This window comes from Bicyclus anynana, chromosome 17, assembly GCF_947172395.1.
Source record: "Bicyclus anynana chromosome 17, ilBicAnyn1.1, whole genome shotgun sequence".
In the NCBI taxonomy this organism is placed as follows: Eukaryota; Metazoa; Arthropoda; class Insecta; order Lepidoptera; family Nymphalidae; genus Bicyclus; species Bicyclus anynana.
Genome location: NC_069099.1, coordinates 2,393,534 through 2,399,533, shown reverse-complemented (window position 1 = coordinate 2,399,533; position 6,000 = coordinate 2,393,534). Strand labels below are relative to the sequence as shown.

The following is a 6,000-nucleotide window of genomic DNA, read 5'->3' as shown; positions in this document are numbered from 1 at the left end:
CTAAGCCGCCATCTATCGAAATCTGTTTACAGGTTTATTTTATTTTTCTTCATGGAAAAGTTAGTGCTTTGACTGTAATTTCACCTGATTTTAGGATATCTGTTTATTTTGACAGTAACAACAGTCTAGGAAGATATCATGGTAACATGAAGGTAGTAAATATGGTCAATTGAGTAAGTATGCAATAGAGAATATAAAAATTGTATTTAAACTTTTTTTTTATTCTTTACAAGTTAGCCCTTGACTATAATCTCACCTGATGGTAAGTGATGAAGCAGTCTAAGATGGAAGCGGGCTAACTTTTTAAGAGTATGATGAAAATCCCCACCCCTTTTCGGTTTCACATCGTAACGGAACGCTAAATCGCTTGGCGGTACGTCTTTGTCGGTAGGGTGGTAACTAGCCACGGCTGAAGCTTATCACCAGCCAGACCTGGACCAATTAAGAAAATCTCAATCTACCCAGCCGGGGATCGAACCCAGGACCTCCATTTTGTAAATCCACCGCGCCGTAAAAACTAACTGCACTGCACTGACACCACGGCTTTATACTTAATTATTATAAGTATAGATTACCACTGATTTTCCAACTCGAATCCAGGGTTTCGTGATCCTAAGGCACTCAGGCTATCCACTAGACCAACGGAGCAATTTTTCCTTATTGTTTAATAATAACCGTTTTCCAAGCGGTTTTCGCAAGTAGGTAAGTATCAAATATCCTACGTTTACACGCCCGTAGGAAAACGGGGCTAAAATATAGCCTATAACACTCGGGGCTAGTGTAGCTTCCCACCAGTGAATTTTTTTTCAAATCGGTTCAAACTGTTTAAACTAGAAAGAAGAAGAAGAAGATTTGTTATGGGTATGCATATTAATTACGTCCACAAAGTGGTAAAAAGAAAATTAAAAAACAAAAATATTTTTTGGTTTCCTTCCCTACATGTAAAGTGACAATGAATTTTTACTCGTCTATCTCATGGTGTGGGGTATCAGGATTTTTGTGGAATACATAAAGTGCTAACTTAATCTACGGAACCTTAGACAGCGCGTGACCCGACACGCACTTGGCTGGTTATTCTTTTAAAGATAGGGAACCCTAAAAAAGTCGATTTCCACAGCGGACGAAGTCGCGCAGTCATTCTAATAAACACGGGAGTCACCTTTCTAAAGACAATGGCTTAAATATTTACAACACAGTAATTAGAGGCCATCGCCGATCTCCAGATTACGTGATAATGGCGGGAAAAATCTCTGCTCATACGAGTACACCTACAAACTTATATCTTACGTCACCGTTGTGTATTTATACTCTTACATAAGTAAATATGCATTTATTTCGTGTACACGATGGTTGAGTATTATCTTGTTCTAGTCTTGGTCATATTTATTAATATTGTAAAGAGTAAAGATTTGATTGTTTGTTTGTTTGCAAGGAATAGAATGGAAGAATATGAGTAGTACCTATGTATTAAACATTTTTTTAAGAAATAATTATTTGATTATTTTGTTCAAAGTTACCTAATGCCTTTGTATATCACTATGACAAGTGAGAGGCGATGAGTGGTAAGAAGTTAAACTTAGGAAAGTTGACTGGTTTTAAGGTCAAAGTTAATTTTGGTGTGATTAAGGGTGTCCCGCAGACGATACTTTACCAACACATATTTTGTCTCTGGTTGTTATTAGGTATTTGACTACCTTTTAACATTAGGTATGTTCATTTTTGTGAGACTTTCGGGAAGATTAAGAAAATACGATGTAAATCACATCACACTAATATTATAAAGGCGAAAGTTTGTGTATAAGTGTGTAAATTTGAAAGTGTGTAAGTGTGTAAGTATGTTTGTTCCTGTCTTACGCTGCGGCTACTGAAGCGATTTGGCTGAAATTTGGAATGGAAATAGATTTTACTCTGGATTAACAAATAGGCTACTTTCATCCCGGAAAAATTCATGGTTCCTGCGGGATCTGTGAAAAACTGAATTCCACGCAGACGAATTCCCGGCCGTCCGCTAGTAATACATAAAACAAAAGGCTTTTTGTAGGTACATTTCAAAACAAAAAACCTGTGCGTCTCGGGACGCTCGACAGTCGTCCTGCTGCCGTATACGTGTGAGAAAGGAAAGCCAAACGAAGCGGCCTCCCATAAGAAGTTATCACTTCAAAGTTTTTTTCAAAGTTTACTTTTCCTTGATTTATTGAGAATGAAGCAGTGAATAAAGTTAAATTAGCCTTAATGATTGCTGACCTCCGAGAGGAGATGACACTATAAGAAGAAGAAGATTGAGAATGACAAGTTTTTTTTTTAAAGGAATATTTGTCATATCTTTTAAATATGACCAATATTCCCATTCCCCTCCAACTAGTCGGGAAAGACTGTGCTAGGAGTGGGTACAACAATAGACCAACGGGGCGGGGATCGAACCACCACCCCTCGGTGATGACCGACCGCTCTTACTGTTGAGCTATTGAGACTCTACGATTGTTGATTGCGATCAACCTAGACTAAGCCAGACTAAAGAGCGACTTCTAACTTGGCCGATATACAAGTCTACTGTACGCCTGATTGGTGTAGCCAAGTATAGTGTGTCGTCGGCCTTAGTAACAGCCTAACCGCCTGCGGGCTTTGAGATAAGTTGGACATGATGATTGACCTTTGTACTGGCGCTGATTAAGGCCAAGTATCACGAAGAGTTGAAACCAAATGGTTTCTAATAACCAGTGGTTGAAACTCTTAATATATAGAGACATGCACCAGATGAAAAAAAAAACATCAACAGATTAGGTTCATTTTAAATATTTTTTAGGTAGCTAGCCGACGCCCCGCGTAGTTTTCGTTCCCGTGGGAAGCATCATTAATAAACCATATTAGGCTCACATATGAGCACGAGTTTCTTCTCAGAATGAGAAGGTTAAGGCCAATAGTCCATCACGGTGGCCCAATACGGATTGTTAAACTTCACACACGTAGTGATTAAAAAAAAATGGTATTCAGGGTTCCTCACAATGTGTTTGATGATGATGATAATGACGCAAGCATGAGAATTTTCTTAATTTTTTTCTGTGTGTGAAGTCTGCTAATCCTCATATTAGGCCAGAGTGGTGAACTGTTAGCCTAACGCCTCTTATTCTGAGAGATTTGTGCTCAACAATGAACCAAATATGGATTGTTAATGATGATGACTATTAGTAACTATAGAACGACGATTTATAAGACTGTAAGGTCCTGGACATTTAGGTCTTGGGGTCGACCCCCAGCTGGGCTGATTGAGGTTTTGGTACAGTCTGGCTGGTAGGAGGCTTCGGCTGTGGCTAGTTATCACCCCACCGGCAAAGACGTACCACCAAGCGATTTCAGCACAGAACGGAGCGTTCCGGTACAATGTCGTGTAGAAACCGAAAGGGGTGTGAATTTGTATCCCCCTCCTAACAAGTTAGCCCGCTTCCATCTTAGATCATCACTTACTTTAGGTGAGATTGTAGGCTTAACTTGTAAAGAATAAAAAAAAAAGAAGAAATGAGAATGCGGTGGTAGTGAGCCCTACAGGCGGTGATATTCCACATAACCTCATGCGAACCATCTGCTTATTCCGTCAACTATTATTATAAAAACACGAATCGAAGATGTAAATCTAGAACATTAGTCACCTGTATCCATACGAGGCGCGAGCATCCTTTAGGTCATGAGGTTATCAAGACCTAGAGTGTGGGTCGAGGTGAGGAAGCCTGACTTGAATTCTATACGTCAAACGAATGTGACGGGCATACTCCCAAGCTTTAGACTGCACGATTTTGTTCATTTAAATTGCATCTAATACAATAAGTTGAAGATCTTTTAACTTCAAATTTAAGTATAGAGAGAGAAAAATAAGCTACATAAATAAGCTACTGACGAAAGAAACTTGAAAAATACTACTACAGGTGCAGCGTAGGTACTTCAAATACTTTGATATTTGGTAATATAACCTGGTGGTATAATATAATATGTCATAATATTTGGTGGTATAACATTTAATATAATTGGGTTAACCTTCATATGTTCTGTTCTTCTATCAGCGTAGGTAGGTATGATGTACTTACAATATTCCAAGCTGAATCAGCACGGCTATTCTCTAACGATGTTTTGTACATGTATGCGTTTGGAACCCTCGTAACTTTAGTTTTAAGTTTTCGACTATTATTAAATTAAATTAAATTATGACAAAATCTTGACCTTTCAAAAGTGCTTGTAAACTAAGCCTAATTGAAATAAATGAACTTTGACTTTGACTTTTGACATTGACTTATAACTAGCAAATGCGAGTTTCGAATTCACCGCTATCTTCCTCATTCTATAGTATAGGCTTATACGTTTTTTGTTTAATTTTTCTAATTTTTGTTTATTTTTACTGTGGTGTTTTATTTAGTTTTTTTTCATGTACCTTCGTAATTAGTGTAAATGGACTACTACTTAATATTATTAAATGAATAAAAAAAATATATCTCATGAAGAGAAATAGACAAAATATCGATCAATGGCAGTGGAGTAGTCCAGACTCTTTCGTCCGAATGCAATGAAAGATATAGCGAAATTTATGTTGCTCCGCTGATTTGTCTATTTCTCTCTACGAGATACGCCTACAAAGGAAAGGTTTTAAAAGGTTATAAAATATATAGTATAATAGTAATAGTATCTGATCCGTATCGCACTATCTAAAACACAAATGTTACTCGTAGTTGTTGCAACAGCCTGTGCCTGCTGATTTTAATTGATCAACCGCCGGCGCCGCATGATTCTAATTAGTTGTTTGTTTATTTACTAACGATCGTGATCTACGGATCGTCCTACATAGTTTACAGTTTCAACTATCGTAAGTGGTATGAGATTTTGTATAATTAAGAATATTATAAACTACCTCGCTGGTCCAATGGTCGGGCTTTGAAGTATTGAGCTTTTCTTTTTCTAACTTTTCAATAATAAATCTCAACCCACAAACGGGAAATTGGTAATATTACAACCTCATATCTCGGAAAACACAATAAGTCGGGTCATTATCTTTAACATCTGAAACATACCTTACCATAATTTGTACATGTGTATTCTGTGCCATAAGGTAGTTAGCACCCTACCGGCAAAGACGTTACGCCAAGTGATTTAACGTTCCAGTACGATGTAGACCTCGAAAGGGGTGTGGATTACATCCTACTCCTAACAAGTTTGCCTGCTTCCATCTTGCATCATCACATACCATCAGGTGAGATTGTGGTCAAGGACTTGTAAAGAATAACAAAAAGCTCTACCACAATTCCTCTCCTTTAAGAAGGGATGAGGATGTTTAATGTAGCTATAGAACCTCTATATTTTGCGGTATAATTTTAGTGAAGTGACGCCACACTTTCATTTCGAGGGTAATTATTGGAATGGCATATAAATAATATATATATGCGTCAACCACATACTAATGACAAAAAATATGACTTTTTGACATTTGAAATCAATTTGCAATACCATTCAAAAAAAGTGTGCCGCAACGCTCTCCAGCATTTCTTGTTCAAGTTTTTGGTAACGGTACGAAAATTAATTGTTTAAATAATACAATAATCATTATTATACTACGGCCGTCACGATTTGAAGCAGTAGGTAACTGCAACACTAATAAAGCTTTACGATTTTTATGTTTTTCACACCTATGAAGTTTTGTAATTTTTTTCAGGGACTGCAATCCTGAGTATATGGTTTTAATTTCAACTCTATCTCTCTATCAACTTTAACTCTCGAGATAAAGTGTCTTGACAGACAGATAGACAAACGCATAGGCGTTTTTCTTTGACATGCGGAACCATAAAAAAACGTCCAAAACTTAATGTTAAGATAATTCCCTTTACGCCTTGATCCATCAAGAGCCCCAACAATGATCCAAGCTCCATATCGCCACTCATAGGAGAAAGGGCTTGCCTGTAGTGAGCCGTTAAAATAGTATGCCTAAGATTATTCTGATAGCCCAATGGATATGGCCTCTGCCAC

The 6,000-nt window shown here is 37.5% G+C and overlaps 1 protein-coding gene across 1 annotated transcript in view; it reads right to left on the bottom strand.

Annotated features, from left to right (window-relative positions):
- Positions 1-460: 460 nt before the first annotated feature.
- Positions 461-6,000, bottom strand: part of LOC112051269 (uncharacterized) — a 105,807-nt gene continuing 100,267 nt past the window's right edge. Inside the window, exon 3 of the transcript XR_008251588.1 lies at positions 461-485. The gene's annotated coding sequence lies outside the window, so the exon portion shown is untranslated. The remainder of the gene's footprint in view (positions 486-6,000) is intronic.